Genomic DNA, 16,638 nt, shown 5'->3' with positions numbered 1-16,638 from the left:
CAACTAGCCTTAGTGTATACAACAAAAAGACAGGAGGATAAGGATGCTGTCGATGTCATCATAGGTACATTCCTTAGCCATTTTGTGCCTTTCTTTACTTTAATTGATGTGGGGTCTACTCATTTGTTTGTAACGTTGAATATGGTCAAAAATGGAATAAAAAAATGGAAAAAGAAAATAATGTTATGATAGTAATAAGCCCACTAGGACAAATAGTTAGGGTAGACAAAATTTACAAAAGATGCCTGTTAGAATTACAAGAGGAAACATTTTCCACGGATCTCATAAAATTACCATTTAGGGAGTTCGATATAATTCTGGGGACAGATTGATTGATAGAGCACCAAGTAAACTTAGATTGTGCCTTGAAAAGGGCAGCTTTGAAAACCAAAGATGATAAAGAAATTGTTATGGTAGGAAATAGAAAGTGTTATTTATCAGAAGTAATTTTATCCATGGTCCCAAAAAGTTTGATTCGCAAAGGATGTGAGATATTTTTAGTCTGTGTCAAGAATGTTAAAGTTGCTGAACCCAGAGTAAGTGGCATTCGAACAATTAGTGAGTTTCTTGACGTTTTTCCCAAAAAGTTGCCAGGGTTACCACCGAATCGCGAAGTAGAGTTCGAAATCGAGGTGATGCCAAGAATCGTACCAGTGTCAATAGCTCCTTACCAGATGTCGACAAAGGAGTTAAAAGAATTAAAGATCCAACTTCAAGAGTCAATAGATCATGGAATCATTAGACCCAATATTTCTTTGTAACGTGCACCAATGTTGTTCTCGAAAAAGAAAGATGGATCACTTATACTTTTCATTGATTATCGGCAACTAAACAATTTAACTGTGAAAAGTAAATATCCTTTAGTAAGGATAGATAATGTATTTGATCAATTCCAAGGTGCCTCTGTGTTTTCCAAAATCTATCTAAGGTCGGGATATTATTAATTGAAGGTGAAAGGGGAAAATGTTCACAAAACAACCTTTAGAACTTGTTATGGACACTATGAGTTTTTAGTCAAGCCTTTTGGATTAATGGATGCATCAGCAGCATTCATAAACCTCATGAACCACGTGTTTCAACCTTTCATTGACCAATTTTTTGTAGTCTTTATTGATGATATTTTGGAGTACTCAAAATCTAAAGTAGAACACGATGAACACTTAAGGATCGTGTTACAAAGTCTACGATAAAATATACTTTTCAAAAAAATTTAGCAATTTTTTGCTTAAGGAAGTTATCTTTTTAGGCCACTTTGTATCTGCCAAAGGCATTATCTTACGGAGAAAAGTGCATGATTTATACAGATCACAAAAGCTTAAAATATCTCCTAACTAAAACAGAACTCAATATAAGGCATAAGAAATGGATCGAGCACTCAAAGACTATGATTGCACAATTGAATACCATCAAGGAAAAACAAATGTTGTAGTAGACATCCTAAGTAGAAAAGCAAAAGTGAAACTAAAGGCAATGTTCGCGAGATTGAGCCTTTACAATGATTGAGGCATCCTTGTCAAATTGCAAGTTAAACCAACCTTAGAGGAAGAAAGAAAAATCAAACAACTTATGGATGTTGAGTTATTTCCGCACATGAAAAGGGTGAAAGATGGATCGACGAAGTACTTCTCAATCAATGAAAAAAGAGTTATTTACTTCAGGAAGAGATTTTGTGTCCCAAACGATCTAGAATTGAAACAGAAGATACTTCAAGAAGCCCATAATAGCCCATACTCTATGCATCTCGAAAATAATAAAGTATGCTAAGGCTTGAAAGAATTATATTGGTTGCTAGGATTAAAAAGAGACATGACAGATTGTGTGGCAAAGTGCTTGACATGTCAGCAGGTAAAAGTGGAATATCAATTTTCGTCGAGATTACTTCAACCAATTACAATTCCACAATGGAAGTGGGAAAGAAGAACAATAGATTTCGTAAGTGAGATACCTCTAACTCCTACTAAGAAGGACTCAGTATGGGTGCTTGTGGATTGACTCACCAAATCAGCCCATTACATTCTAGTCTGAAAAGATTACCCCTTAGCGAAATTGGCAAAGTTATACATTGTGGAGATTGTTAAATTACATGTAGTACCAGTTTCGTTTATATCGTATTGAGATCCTTATTTCACTTTGAGGTTTTGGAAGAAGTTATTGATCGTCTCTGAACGTAGTAACTTTTAAAGTAGAAACCCTGCACAAAAGATATAAAAAGCAGTATCCGTAAGTGTACATGTTAGGTTCTAATATCGTTACAACGGAATAGGTGAGTACTCCGAGGATTGTACCCAAGGGAGGCGATCACTAAATTAATTCTAACCTAAACATGAATAGATCTAATTAGTACTTGAATTGGATTATATTACGAAGAATAAAAAGAACAATTTTGGTAACTATACTAATAATAAAAGAAAGTAAATAAATAAATAAAACACGAGAAATCAAAGAGTAAAATATATCAAATCTGGTCATGGGTGATAAGCTCACTTCAGTAGTCATAATCAACTATCACTTTAGGTTTTCTTGTTCAATCAACTAGTCAATATCCTAGCAGGATCTTCCGATCTGGTACTAGAATTACGAGTTGGCAAGTGCTACTTATCTTTCAACCTCACAGTCAAGACCGGTTCAGGGTTAATGTGTTCACGGATAGGTCATACCAATTTGGGTTAATTTCTACCTTAATGACTTCCTAGGGTTGTCAGGCCTAGGATTTAGGTTATTCATTTCTTGAATAGTTGATTCATTGAGAAACCCTTACAAAAAAGTTAAATAATCATACTTCTACTCGCTAATATCCCACAGGAGGATTAGTTTCTCATGGATCTAATAAACAATATAAACTTGATAGAAAGAATAAACATGAAGAATAATTCAAGATAATAAAGATTAGAAGAAGCTTGATTTCTATTTAAAATTAAGAATCGAATCTTCATAGAGTTTGATTGTGTTTGGCAAATTTAATCTCCCCACAATAGCAAATAATAAGAACTGAAATAAAATCTAAAGCCTAAGAAAAAGGAAAAACTAAAGACTAAATCTAAAGAGTAAATTATACAATATGAAAGTTGTCTATAACATGTGTTAAGTGAGCCTATTTATAAAATTTAGAGTGACCGTCATTCTTAACCCTAGGTTAGTTGTCGTTCTCGTGCTTAACATTTGATTGTGTAGACTAAAATGCCCCTGACTCATAATTTTTTCTTATACAAAGGTGATATCATGACACACCAGGTCCTGTGTCGCGACATCGGGGCCTGTATGCTCATCTTCAGGGTATCTTCCGGGGTGTGTTGTGACACCCTCATGCTGTGTTGTAACATCGAAGGTAGTTTTGGCATTATTCTATTCTGCTCCCTATGTTGCAACATCCAATGCGCCGTATTGCAACATAGAGACCAATATCGAGTTATTTCTCCTTATTTCTCCTTCTCTCACCTTCCATATTTCTCCTTTATAGGAAATTTGATAATGATACAGTAATTACGGCTAGCTCAATAGATTTTGTGCAATACTAAATGAGATTTTCTATAGTTGTGACTTTGTCACTTTTCTTTCTTTTTCACATCTTTTCTCTACCCGTTTTCTTTTTGAATTTTCCTTCTTGTACCTTGACCACCTCTAGACGTACTAATATCTCTTTAAAACAAAGAACAATTGAAAATAAATTCTAAAAACCTAAGAAAGAAAGTGAACTAAACTAAAATTAAAAGACTAATTCTAAATTCAATGAATGGTCCTATAACATGTGCCAAAGGGGCCTATTTATAGATTTTAGGTGGTTGTTGTCCTTAACCCTAAGTTAGCTGACATTCCTACGCTTTAAGTTTGATTGTATATACCAAAAAGGCCCTGTTTAGTGTTTATCTTCCATCTAGAGTTGATGTCACGACATACCAGGACCTGTTTTGGTACAAAGCAGTCAGTTTACTCCTCCAATGATATCTTTCGGGGTATGTTGTGACACCATTAGTCTGTGTCGCGACCTCGAAGGTAGTTTTGTGATTTCTCCATTTTGCTTCCAATGTTGCGACATTGGGCATTCCGTGTTGCGACATAGCAACCAGTATTTGTCTATTACACCTTCTAGTGGTCTCCTACACACTTATACAGTTCATCAACTCACCCTTAGGCGTCATTCGGCCCCTAGGTTCAATAAAAAACTCAATTTCCACATTTTATTAACTAAATGGAAACTTTAATAAAAAATAATTAAAATTAATAAAACACTTGTCTTCAAGCTCTTAAAGTGCGAAAATTAGTTTAATCTGTTACACCAAATTACGATAGATCACTCTTGTAAGCTAACCTATAATCATTATACCCCCTGATCATTCCTATTTCTCTGTTTTTCGTTATCATTTTTAGCTTGGGTTTTGTATAGAGGTTCATTAAGAATGGTTTTCTGGCTCAAAGTAGGTACTAAAGATGAATAAATAGGGTTAGTTTTTTCTAGCTCTAGGTGGATACCAAACAATGCCTTAGGTCATCTCTAGGTATCTCAATATTCACAAGTTTATTCAACAAAAGAATCACAAATTCAACAATTTATCATTCATACTAGCATGCTCGTTTCCTTGTATTATTTATATCATTTGGTACATTCAATTGCTTAATACCTATTTACAGTGTAATATATAGCACTTAATAGTCTAATAAAATTAAAAATTAAAAATACCTATTATCATGCCAAATTTACCGTGAATACAATCAACCTATGTACTTACTCCTAACCACTCATTTGTATTTCTACATGCTCAAGAACACAAATGGCAAGGAAAGTCAAAGAAAAACATAAAAATTTAAAACAAATTTTCTTTGTTACCCCCTATACTTTATATAACACATTGTCCTCAATATGTAGCCTTCTAAAATATAAGGAAAGAAGTTACTTGATTAGTTGTGATAGTGTCATTAGCAATTGGTGGGTGCTTCCTCATTTAATCACTGAAAGCTTAAAATCATCTTGTTTCTTCCATATGGGGTTCCTACATAGAAAATTTAAACACAAAACAACTACTAATCTACTATTACTCTTACTCCTAACAAAACAAAAAATTAAAAATCATCCAAAAATTAGCATAGTCTTTCAAAAAAAAATTTAAAATTCAGTTTCAATCTTTATCAAAATAATTAAAATGAGACAAATGCCTATTTTCCATCGATGCTTTCCCTTTTCTTATGCCATATCTTTGGTGGGCGCACCCACCCATCGAACGTGCATTGCGGGTTGAGCTTCGGATGATAGGCCAATGTCGCCTCATAGTTGTCTTCTTCTCTCGGGAGGTCTTGTTCACCCTCCTCCTTTGAGGTTGCCTCCTCCTCTTTCGGTCCATAATGTGTCTGTGTTTGGTTGAACTTATCCGTGCTTCCACTTGCCCTTATTCAAGCTTTCGATTTCTCTTTTTTTTTAAGTGAAACCGAAACGTCCATCTTCTATTTCCTCATCTGATTCAAATTCATAGTTTACTTTCTTTGAAGCTCAACATATTGTGTATACAATATATCTCCAATTATACTTCTTGTTAGCTTCATGAACTGTTCATTTTCACTCATCGGAACATCTGCCCTCCGACAAAGTTTCGTCACCAAGTGGGGAAAGAAGATTTTGACTTTTTGGCTATTTGCACATCGCCTCATTTCACGGTAAATCCACCTGCCCACACATATTTTCTTGCACTGCAAAATGCCATACAACATGATAGCTAGAAAAGTATTCATGTTAGAAACATTTAATGCGGGTGCAATTCTAGTGCCTATGAAGTACATTCACATTTTTGCTACCAAAAGCATTATTGCTTGATTGAAATTAGTTGGTAAATCTGTATCCGACATGTAATTCCATATATCCTTACCCTAAGTTAAATACTTGATGACATATTCCATCTGTATGTTATCGAATCTATTCAAATTAGTGCTATCAAGAAAGTTCTTGTCATAATAAGGGACGTCATAAAACTCACATATCTCTCTAGGGGTAATTAGTACTTCCTCTCCTCTCATTGTTACAGTATTCCAACTTTTACCTTGCGTTTTCCTCATTTCCTGATCTAAAGGAGGCTTAAAATTCTTGCGCTATAGGTATAACCGCATTTTCTTTAGGAGTGACGTAGAATCGCTCCCAACTATGGTACCTAACTAAAGTCTATATCTCATTGCAAAGAACTAGGGAGGGTTCAAACCCTTGCTTTTGTATAAGTGGTCTTCCTTGTAACTCAAGAAAATACTTCTCGGTATTCGGGTTCCCAAATTTCTCAAGGACAAAAACTATCAGATTTTCTTGGATCGTCGCTTTTCTATTTCTTCTAGGAGGTATTTTCTAATGTCCAACTTTTAAGCAATTAAAGGAAAGTAATCAAAAATCAATGGAACTGGAAAAAGAGTAAAGATATACTTAACCTTGATCTCCCTGCAATTTTTTCTACCTCTCCTCCAAATGCTTGATGATGTTTCTCCAAAATATAGGGTTAGAAATCACAATGGATGGTTGACTAGTTTAAAGTTTGGAGTCAAAAGAGGGTTTTAAAAGTGGAGAAGATTAAACAGGTTTTTGTAGTTGAGAGGGGTTTAATAGTTAAGTGAAAGTGTTTTTAAGTTAAAATTAAAGGTTTTTAGGGTTAATAATAAATTAAAATAATAATTATGCCATCAGGTTACACAAACGGGTCGAGTCAACCCTGTAGAAAATTGCAACGATGTCGTGCCACAAGGGTTTTATGTTGCGACGTCCCTATCAGTATTCCAATGTCGCGACGTTAGGGTTCGATGTCACGACACACCTTGAAATTTTGAAAACTTGGGTAGTATGTCTTCTGTGTTGCGACACAGGGAGGCTGTGTCGTGACGTCGAGGTTATTTCTTTGATTCTCTGGTTCTAGATACGGTGTTGCGACATAGAGGTGTTGTGTTATGACACCGACATTCTTTTTCCAAAATTTTTGATTTTCAGAGTGCTTCTAGCTCGTGTTTGACCTGTTTTTGATGTTCCTGTAAAATTTTAATTAATTGGTCAGCTAAAGATACAAAATTGTACAATAGGTTAAGGTTAAATCAAAATGTCAGGTTTTGCTGTCGGACTCATCTGTCAGTGAGGTTAATATGTACTTTGGCACTTCTCGTATTTTGTTTTCTCAGTATTGGTCCAACACCCGTCATGCGATTCTATTCTTCTTTGTTTATCTCGCTCTCTAAATTTACCCTTTTGACTTGCACTGATCACTGAAAATTCTTTTTGCAAATCGTAACAACTAGCCACTTTTACAATAAAATAGTAACGCAACCACCCTAACCTCATTTTATAGTCTTTGTTCCACAATAGATATGGGGTTTGTTGTTCATGCTTTTTGTGCATAACGTTTTCAAATAATGTATCTAACAAGATTTGTATTATGGGAGTTACCTTGAACTTCTTGTTTAGTGTGTCATTATGTACCACATAATTTGAGTTCTCATTCCAGAAGTTTTTGGGTTTTTCTACATATTGGGCTATAAGTCTATCAAGTGATTTTTGTAGTAATTAAGTGATTCATGGCTCCTTCAACCTTGTTTCCATGCTTGATTGATTTGTATTATTTCCAATAATATTGCTCGATTGATGTCAGCCTTGTGAGCATAAATCCTGTCAATGTATACTTGTTCAACCTTTTTCAGCATCCGGAAGATCTCTAAATCATTAAATTTTTGGGGTGTCTAATTAAATATTAATGTCTTGCAAAAGACATTCACGTTGAGTGTATCCCCCAAAATTACATGTTTTTCCTCGCTCATTTTCACAAGTTTCCAATTGTAGAGATTGATTCGTAATGTCTTGACTTAGTACGTTGTTCTCATTGATAAAACTTATTATCGTTGGAAAAGTGAACCCAACTCTCGATGGATTCTTTTGTTTGCTCACCATTTCCTCAACTGGTTTTATAACTTCTTGTGATGTTATTTCTCCTAACCTACCCGGATGCTCGTCCATACTTATAATTAGTTGGCTGTTTGAACGTTCCCCTCTCTCACAAGTGTGTTCAGTTGAGTTCTTCTCTTCATCCAGTTTTTGGTTTTGCGTTCAAGCATTAGTAATCGTTGGTTCTCATGGATCTCTCATTCCTTATAGACTCATTTTTCATAGATTTCATTATCATATTCTAATTCCTCATCCAACCACATGTAATCGAAGTTATCCATAGTTTATGCCAAACTAATTTCTATAGTTATTGTTGTGGGTATCCTGGACGAGAATGTTCACTAAGATTTCTTGAAGAGTAGATAATTGTTAGTAAGGTTAACAAATAACTAAATAAACTAAAATTTTATCTATGATCTAAATATTTCCTAATTATTCTATCAACATGCAAAAATTAGAATTAAATTAGTGACGTTGCCTCCCTGGCAACAACGCCAACAACTTGGTTGTCTCTAGACGTACTAACGTCTAAAATAGAAACCCTGCACAAAAGATACAGAAAGTGGTATTCACAAGTGTACGGGTCAGGTTGTAATATAGTTACAACGGAGTAGGTGAGTACTCCGAAGATTGAACCCAAGGGAGGTGAGCACTAAATTAATTCTAACTTAAACATGAATAGATCTAATTAGTACTTTATTTAGATTATATTACAAAGAATAAAAAGAACGATTTTGGTAACTATACTAATAATAATAAAATAAAGTAAAGAAATAAATAAAACACAAGAAATCAAAGTGTAAAATATACCAAATCTGGTCATGGGTGATTAGCTCGCTTAAATACTCATAATGAACTGTCACTTCAGGTTTTCTCATTCAATCAACAGTCGATATCCCAATAGGGTCTTTCGATCTTCTACTAGAATAATGAGTCAGCTTGAACTACTTATCTCTCGACCTCACAGTCCAGACCGATTCAAGGTTAAGGTGTTCATGGATAGGCTATACCAAATTTGGGTTAATTCCTACCTTTGACTTCCTAGGATTGTCAGGCCTAAGGTTTAGGTTCTTCCCTTCATGAATAGCTGACCTGTTGAGATACCCCTACAAAACAAGTAATTAATCATAACAATTAATTAATCATACTTCCACTTGCTAATCCCCCATAGGAGCATTAGTTCCTCATGGATAAAATAAACAATATAAACTTGATAGAAAGAATAAATATGAAGAATAATTGAAGAGAATAAAGTTTAGAAGATGTTTGATTTGTATTTAAAATTAAGCATCGAATCCTCACATAGTTTGATTGTGTTTCACAAATCTGATCTCCCTACAAAAGCAAATAACAAGAACTGTAATAAAACCTAAAATGTAAAAAAATGGGAGAAAATAAAGAATAAATTTAAAGAGAACAGTATACAATATGAAATATGTTTATAACATGTGTTAAATGAGCTTATTTATAGACTTTAGAGTGGTTGTCATCCTTAACTCTAGGTTTGTAGCTATCCTCGTGCTTAACATTTGATGGTGCAGACCAAAATGCCCCTGGCTCGTAATTATTTCCCGTCAAGAGGTGATGTCGCAATACACCAGGTCCTGTGTCGCGACATTGAGGGCAATATACTCATTTTCAGGGTATCTTCAAGGGTGTGTCGTGACATCATTTGGCTGTGTCGCGACACCGAAGGCAATCTTGGCATTCTTTTATTCTACTCCCAATGTTGCGACATCCAATGGTCTGTGTTGCAACATAATAACCATTATCGAGTTAGTACGCCTTCTAATGGTCTCTTACACACTCACAAAGTATATTAGCTCACCTTTAGGCCCCATTCGACCCCTAAGGTCAAGAAAAAGACTCAAATTAAACATTTTATTGAATTGAACTATACTTATGAAAACGTAATTAAAACTTAACTAAAAAGCTTATTTTCAAGCTCCTAAATGTGAAAACTAGTTTAATCTACTACATCGAATTACGACAGATCAATTACATTAGGCGTTAGGAATGAAACTTGACTTTACCACAATGTTCCACCCACAAACTAACATGCAAACCGAAAGAACAATTTAAATTCTAGAAGACATGTTGAGAAGTTGTGTGATTGACTTTCAAGGCAGTTGGAAGGAATTTCTACTACTTGTCGAGTTTGCTTACAATAATAGTTATCAAACAAGCATAAAGATGGAACCATACGAAGCACTTTACGGGAGAAAGTGTCGTACACCTTTATGTTGGACAAAATTGAAAGAGAGAAAAATAATGAGTCCTAAATTGGTTCAAGAAATAGAAGATAAACTTCGACTAATTCAAGAAATATTAAAAATAGCCTCAGATTGATAAAAGTCCTATGTCGACCTAAAGAGGAATGATATTTAATTCCAAGTCAGTGAACACATCTCCTTAAAAGTCTCACCATAGAAAAAGGTTTTAAGGTACGATAGGAAAGGAAAATTAAGTCCTCGATTCATTGGTCCTTACATAGTACAGAAGTGGATCAGCATAGTAGCTTATCAACTTGAACTACCTCCTGAGTTAGATCGAATCCGCAGTGTGTTCCATGTGTCAATGTTATGACGCTATCATTCTGATCCTTCCCATAACGTCTCCATCGAAGAGATTGAGCTTCGACCAGGCTTATCTTTTGAGGAAGAGCCAATTAGTATTATAGATATAGAGGTTAAAACTCTTAGAAATAAAGAAATTCCTCTAGTTAAGGTTTTGTGGCAAAACCATGGAACCAAAGAAGTTACGTGGGAACTCGAGGATTTGATTAGTCAAAAATATCCTTACTTGTTTGGTTAAGGTAAGTTAAAATTCGAGGACAAATTTCTTTAGGGGAGGGATATTTGTCACATTTGAAAAATAGGCTTAGAAAAAATAAGAATAAAATTTAGATTTTTATTTAGCATAAGGTAAGAAAACTTATAATGTCTTAAAAGTTATTTTTGTTAAAAGATTGACAATAATGAGTTTGCTGGTTTAGTGGTAAACCCTTAGCTTACCCTTATATCCCAAGATTGAAAACCCTTGTGGGTATTCAACCAAAATATTTTATTTCCTTATTTTTTCCCCATAAAAGTGCCAAAATTTCAAACTAGCCAAGTCAAAAACTATTTTTTTAATTTAGTCCTTAAATTAAATTAACTCTAATTTTAAAATAATTCCTAATATTATTGCAAATAGGGAAAATAGTTTATAAATAACCAAGTTTCTCAAACCCTAGATTTTAACCCTATATGCAAAACTATATGGGAATAAGTACGCGAGCTCTTTGAATAAATATGCGAACCCATATTGTAACTTCCCAAATTTGTGATTTTTGAATGTGTATGATTGTCCAGAAATTCGATTTGGTATGATGGTTAAGTGTTTAGGATTGTGTGCTTTGGGTTCCATGCTTGATTCCTTGGTTTTGGATTTTTCTCCTAAATTTTGGCTTAATGTTAAGTTTGAGTCCAGAGCTTATCTTTTATTTTTCGTCGATTTATGGAAACGATGAGCCTAATGGTTTAGTGACAAGGCTTTAGTTTACTCAATGGTCTTGAGTTCAAATCCTTTGTTGCGCAAGTGGGGAATATTTTTGCTTAGGCTCTTATTAGTTATTAAGTTTCATTTAAACTCTATTAAATTTGGTGGGTGGGATTCAGATTAGATTTAACCTTGTTATTTGATTTAATTTTATTTTTATGATAATTCTAAGAATCCCTAAATTCTCTCTTATCCATAACCGTTTACCCCCTCTCACTTGCACGTTCTACCATCTTCCCTTGCTTGGTTTCTTTCATTTGTTCTATCGATTTTCTTTACCCTTCTTTTGAATGGTTTCTTTTTATTATTATTATTATTATTTTGGGTTTCTTTCTCCTTTGCTATTCCTTGAACATTGCCAACTGTTTAGTGCGTTTCTTGCGTGGATTACTACGACTGCTGTGTAAATTTAGTTGGTTGCTTATCCTACTATTTTTCTTTAATATATTAGTTTTAATTCGGTTCTTCGACAAGGAGGGTCTATATTTGTATAATTGTATTCGATGTTTTGATTGGTAATTTTTGTGATGTTCAATTAAGTGAAAGGTGTGAAAATCCTAACCTTACAGCAGAGTAGGTCTGATTTTTCGGTGTTGTTACAAGAAAGTAAGTAATTGAATTTTGTTTTGAGGGTTGAAAATATTGTTTAAGGAGGTTATATTGCTTGAATATTGTGGGTTAATTCATTTAAATTGATGAACGAATATAGGTTTCTTGAAGTTCCAAGAGCCTGGTTAGTCATATTTATGATCAGGTGTGTGAAAATAACCCAGAAACTCATAAAATTTTGATAAAATTCCAAAAAACAAGGGTTTTCTCAAAACTTCCTAGTGACCACACGACCGTGTGAATTCTTGCAGCTCATGTGGCTTGGCTATGTTAAACTGTGTAGGCCGTGTGGACCACATGGGCTAGGTTTTAAGGGCCAATTTTGGGGCCTGATCAGGGGCTGTTTGAGGGACTCAAAATTTGGATCCATAGACATTGAATGGGGCCGAAAAACTATAAGCTTTAGTACGTAATTTCGTATGAATGAGCTTTTAAGGTATAACAAGTAGGATAAGTTACAATTAAATTATATGTTATGATATGATCAACACAAAATATATGTGTGAGAATGCCATGAGATTATATGTATGGCAGCTCAGTTGCAAATATGTGAGTGGGTTATGTTATGATGGAGGAAGTGTATATGGCAGTTCACACTACAAACATGGCAGCTAGACCGCAGATTATATGTATGGCAGCTCAGTTGCAAATATGTGAGTGGCACACTGCCACAATTGGGTGTGATTGGATGGACGGACTCACGTAGTCCTTTATCGTGTGATTGGTTGGTTTGAGATTATGTGTAGCGAACGGGGGTAGGACATGCTATGATATGATTCGATATGATATGACATCACATGATATGCTAAGTAACTATGCGATGTAATATGATAAGCTGTGGTAAAAAATGATATGATCTGTATAATATGATAAGATATGATTTGCATAAAAATTCGATATGATAAGAAATGTTATGATTTTTGTCATGAAATGATTCGATTATGGTGTTCATATGCATTGTGATTTTGGGTCAACTCATACATTGGCCTTTAAGCTCACGTTTTGTTTGCTTCATTTCAGGTAATCCTCCGACTTAGGATTGGACGGCGATTCTAAAGCTCGGGTTTTACATTTGGGATTAGTTTCATGAATTTTGTTATATTGTTTATTTGTGGACATTTCAGAGTTTATTTTTGGGTTTGTTTAAGTTTTGAACATTTTATGACTGGTTAAAGACACTTATCTTAAGATAATTAAAATGAATCCCAATTTTACAAATAATAAGTTTTATGGTTTTTTCGCTGCAAACTTAACCTCAAGTTTTTACCAAAAAAATTTCGTACACAAATGTTTTATGTAAATTAAATTTGATTTTCATAACTGATCGGTTGTTTAACATCATAGCAATAATATGCAAGCGTACACGATCAATGCAAATATAGTAGACAAATATAAGTCTGTCGGATATCGATCTCACGAGGATGGTTGGCTTTTGTCTATAAATGTCAGTGCAATAAATAGATAAAATGAGATAAACTGTGAGAGTAGTTGTCGAAGCAATAACTTGAAAATAATACGATAAAATATGATAGTAAGAAACTGGGATCCCTAACATGAATATTCAACAGAATGCTAAGTGCTCACAAGGTAAAAGGGATAAGTGATTGTCAATGCGTTAAACTGCAATGAATATCTTACCAAGCTTAACTTCTATATTTAATCTAAGACTTAAACATGCACATTAACTTCGCCTTCTGATGCTGGCAATGGAACATTATTAAGAACAAATTGATTAAATTCCTTCAATCCTCAAGCAACTTTCGTTGTCATGCTTGTTAGCTTGAACTGTCACTGCACCTTTCAGTGTCAATGACCACAATAACATTTCCATGCTAAAAACATTCAAACCCAAAGATTAAACCATAGAATCAAGATTGAATAAAATAAAGTTTAACCTAGAAATCATATGTACTTTCATACTAACATGAAATAGAAAGTAATCACCAGCGTTTAGAAAAGAAAAATAAAAGAAACAAGTTGAGAATACAATTCCTAGACAACTTAACTTGGATCTGTCTATCCCTCCTTGTGTCGCACTCAAGGCTCTTCGTCAAGAGCTGGTCTGCATCCTTTTCACGTCAGTTCACCAGTCGGAGCTTAAGCCGCCATAGCCGAAAGCTTTTAGAGGTAATTTGAAGAAGATGATCCAAAAAGCTCTCTTTTTTTTTCTTTTTATGTGAATATTTATATATTTTTCCCCAAATAGACTAGCTGTTCTTTCATCAGAATCATGCTGCCTCTATACGTACAAGTTAGTTGTACCAGACTAGATAGCTCACACATTTTTGTTTTTATCCGGATAGCTGTAAGGTGCGGCGACAATTCTAGTCGCAATCTGAAATACTCATGCAGCGACATCAGTACAAAAATATTATAAAATTGAGGGTAAATAAACTAAGATCCATTGAGTCATAAAATGTAAATTACTAGACTGAAAATACAAAAATATGTGCTTAAGATAACTAAAAGGGAACAATTTAACCAATAAGTAGGGAGAAAACATATGTTCTTTCTAGTACTATCACACCCCCAAACTTGAGTTTTTACTTGTCCTCAAGTAAAACAAAAACTGGCAACGCTATACAAGAATTCACTAAGGTAAATGATCATTCTAGCAACTTTAATCACCTAAAATTCCAATGAATGATTCACATTCAGATGACAGAAAATTGCATCGACAATGCATAAGTATGAATGACTAAGATTGCATCTTAATCAAAATCAGCATCATGCTTCAAATCTTAAATTCTATCTACCAATACAACATTTATTGTATATATATTTTTTATATTTTTATATTTTTTTGTGTGAATAAGGGATATCGTTGAATTACTGTACCCTTGTTCCTAAAAAGTAACGATGGAGTGCAACAAAACCCCAGGGAGTACGTATTTGCGCCGACACACACTTGTGCAACGACAGCCTTTGACCAGATTCATTTTTCTAACACTTGCATTGGAGTGTTCCCTCTTGAACATTTCACGATACACCCACTTTGGAGTGTCTCTTATTCATAACTATATATACATATGAGTAGCTGTAAAAGGCAGATTCATTCAAGATTTAAGGAATGCTACTAGTCATCCATTACTAATGCAACCTAAATCATTCATCAAAGAGTTAAAGATACAACATTCAGTCAAATTTATCCGACTCATTTATTGATAGTTCACATGATTCAAGAATTAAGCATCGAATGTAACAAAAATTTTCAACACATTTGCATTAACCACAAATAAACCTTGCATGTTTCATTAAAAAAATTGAAATGTGGGTGTATTTCCAAACCCCATATGCATTCTTCCAAACTTAAAGTTCGCATTGTTCCCAATGCACTAAGATTAAAATGCGATGACAATAAAAATGCAACGACAATGTTCACTAACAAAATGAAAATTACAGCTACATGCAATGCATGAATACTACAACTAAAACTTAAAATAAACTAACTCAGTTTTCCTTGGCCATCAATGTGGCTGCACGATATTTTTTCTTCCTCATCTTTTTCTCCTCCTTCTTGCGCTTTTTGTCTTTAGAACGCTTTCTCTTCTTTTCTTTAGGCTTCACACGATTCTCGGATCGCTCCTCAGTTTTCGGCGCTACCCCGGCATCATCGACTCCTTTTTCTCCGTTGGCATGGAGGATTTCAACTCATGAACTGCAGTTGCAAAGGATGAGTGTTCTTCAACAAGCTTGGTGGTTTTCTTGACTAATCCTCTCGTTCTTGCCATATTTTTCTTGTTTTGTGGAGTGAAGATGGTTTAAAGGTGTAAAGGTACGAACTTAAGGAAGAGAAAGTGAATAAAAATTGCTACTTGGGTGTTTCACGGTCGGCACAGTGAAGAGGGGTTGATAGTGAGTGAAAGAAGAAGATGGAAAGACGTGATTTTCTAAAGGGAAATAAAGCTGGCGGGAATAATTACATCCAATGAGAATTGCGCTCGCTCAGACAGATCAGACGACTAGGTGACTTTTGATCAAATCGTAGGATCTAAAATTTCTGATCTGCCCTCATTCTTGCTGAGTCAGAAGTGAAAGTACAATAGTATGAACTACGTTGACAATAAAGCCCAAATGCGTCGACAATGGTACCTAATTATTCTGCAAAAATAAAAATAAATAAATAAGATAAAAAAATAAAACAAACTTTAATAGAAACAAAATTGAAATAAAAATAAAATTACATAATAAATTTCATAAGAATTAAAATTTTTTGACCAATTTAATGGTCTCTGCCTGCTTGTGATCAATATTCCCAAGATAATGTTTCAATTTTTGGTCATTCACTTTGAATTGGTGTCCATCATTTAAATATCTATTGTCTTAAATGAATAAAGAGTAAAAAGGGGGACAATTATCACAAATTAACACAATCGAATTCCCGATTTGTTTTGTCATCTCTAAATGTTTGGTTAGAATTCTAAACTGATTCTAACAAAGGCACATTGTTTGACAAGGCCTTCACTGGCCGGATAGACCACATAACAGCCCACCCAAGAAGCAAACCACCATCCTTCTTAGAAAGCCCTTAAACGAGATACCCCGAAAGAAAAGAATGGATTCACCTAACCAGCCCACGTCACAGCGCCGCAAGGATCCAA

This window comes from Gossypium raimondii, chromosome 10, assembly GCF_025698545.1.
Source record: "Gossypium raimondii isolate GPD5lz chromosome 10, ASM2569854v1, whole genome shotgun sequence".
In the NCBI taxonomy this organism is placed as follows: Eukaryota; Viridiplantae; Streptophyta; class Magnoliopsida; order Malvales; family Malvaceae; genus Gossypium; species Gossypium raimondii.
The sequence above is the reverse complement of the archived record's forward strand: the minus strand, read 5'-3'. Positions refer to the sequence as shown.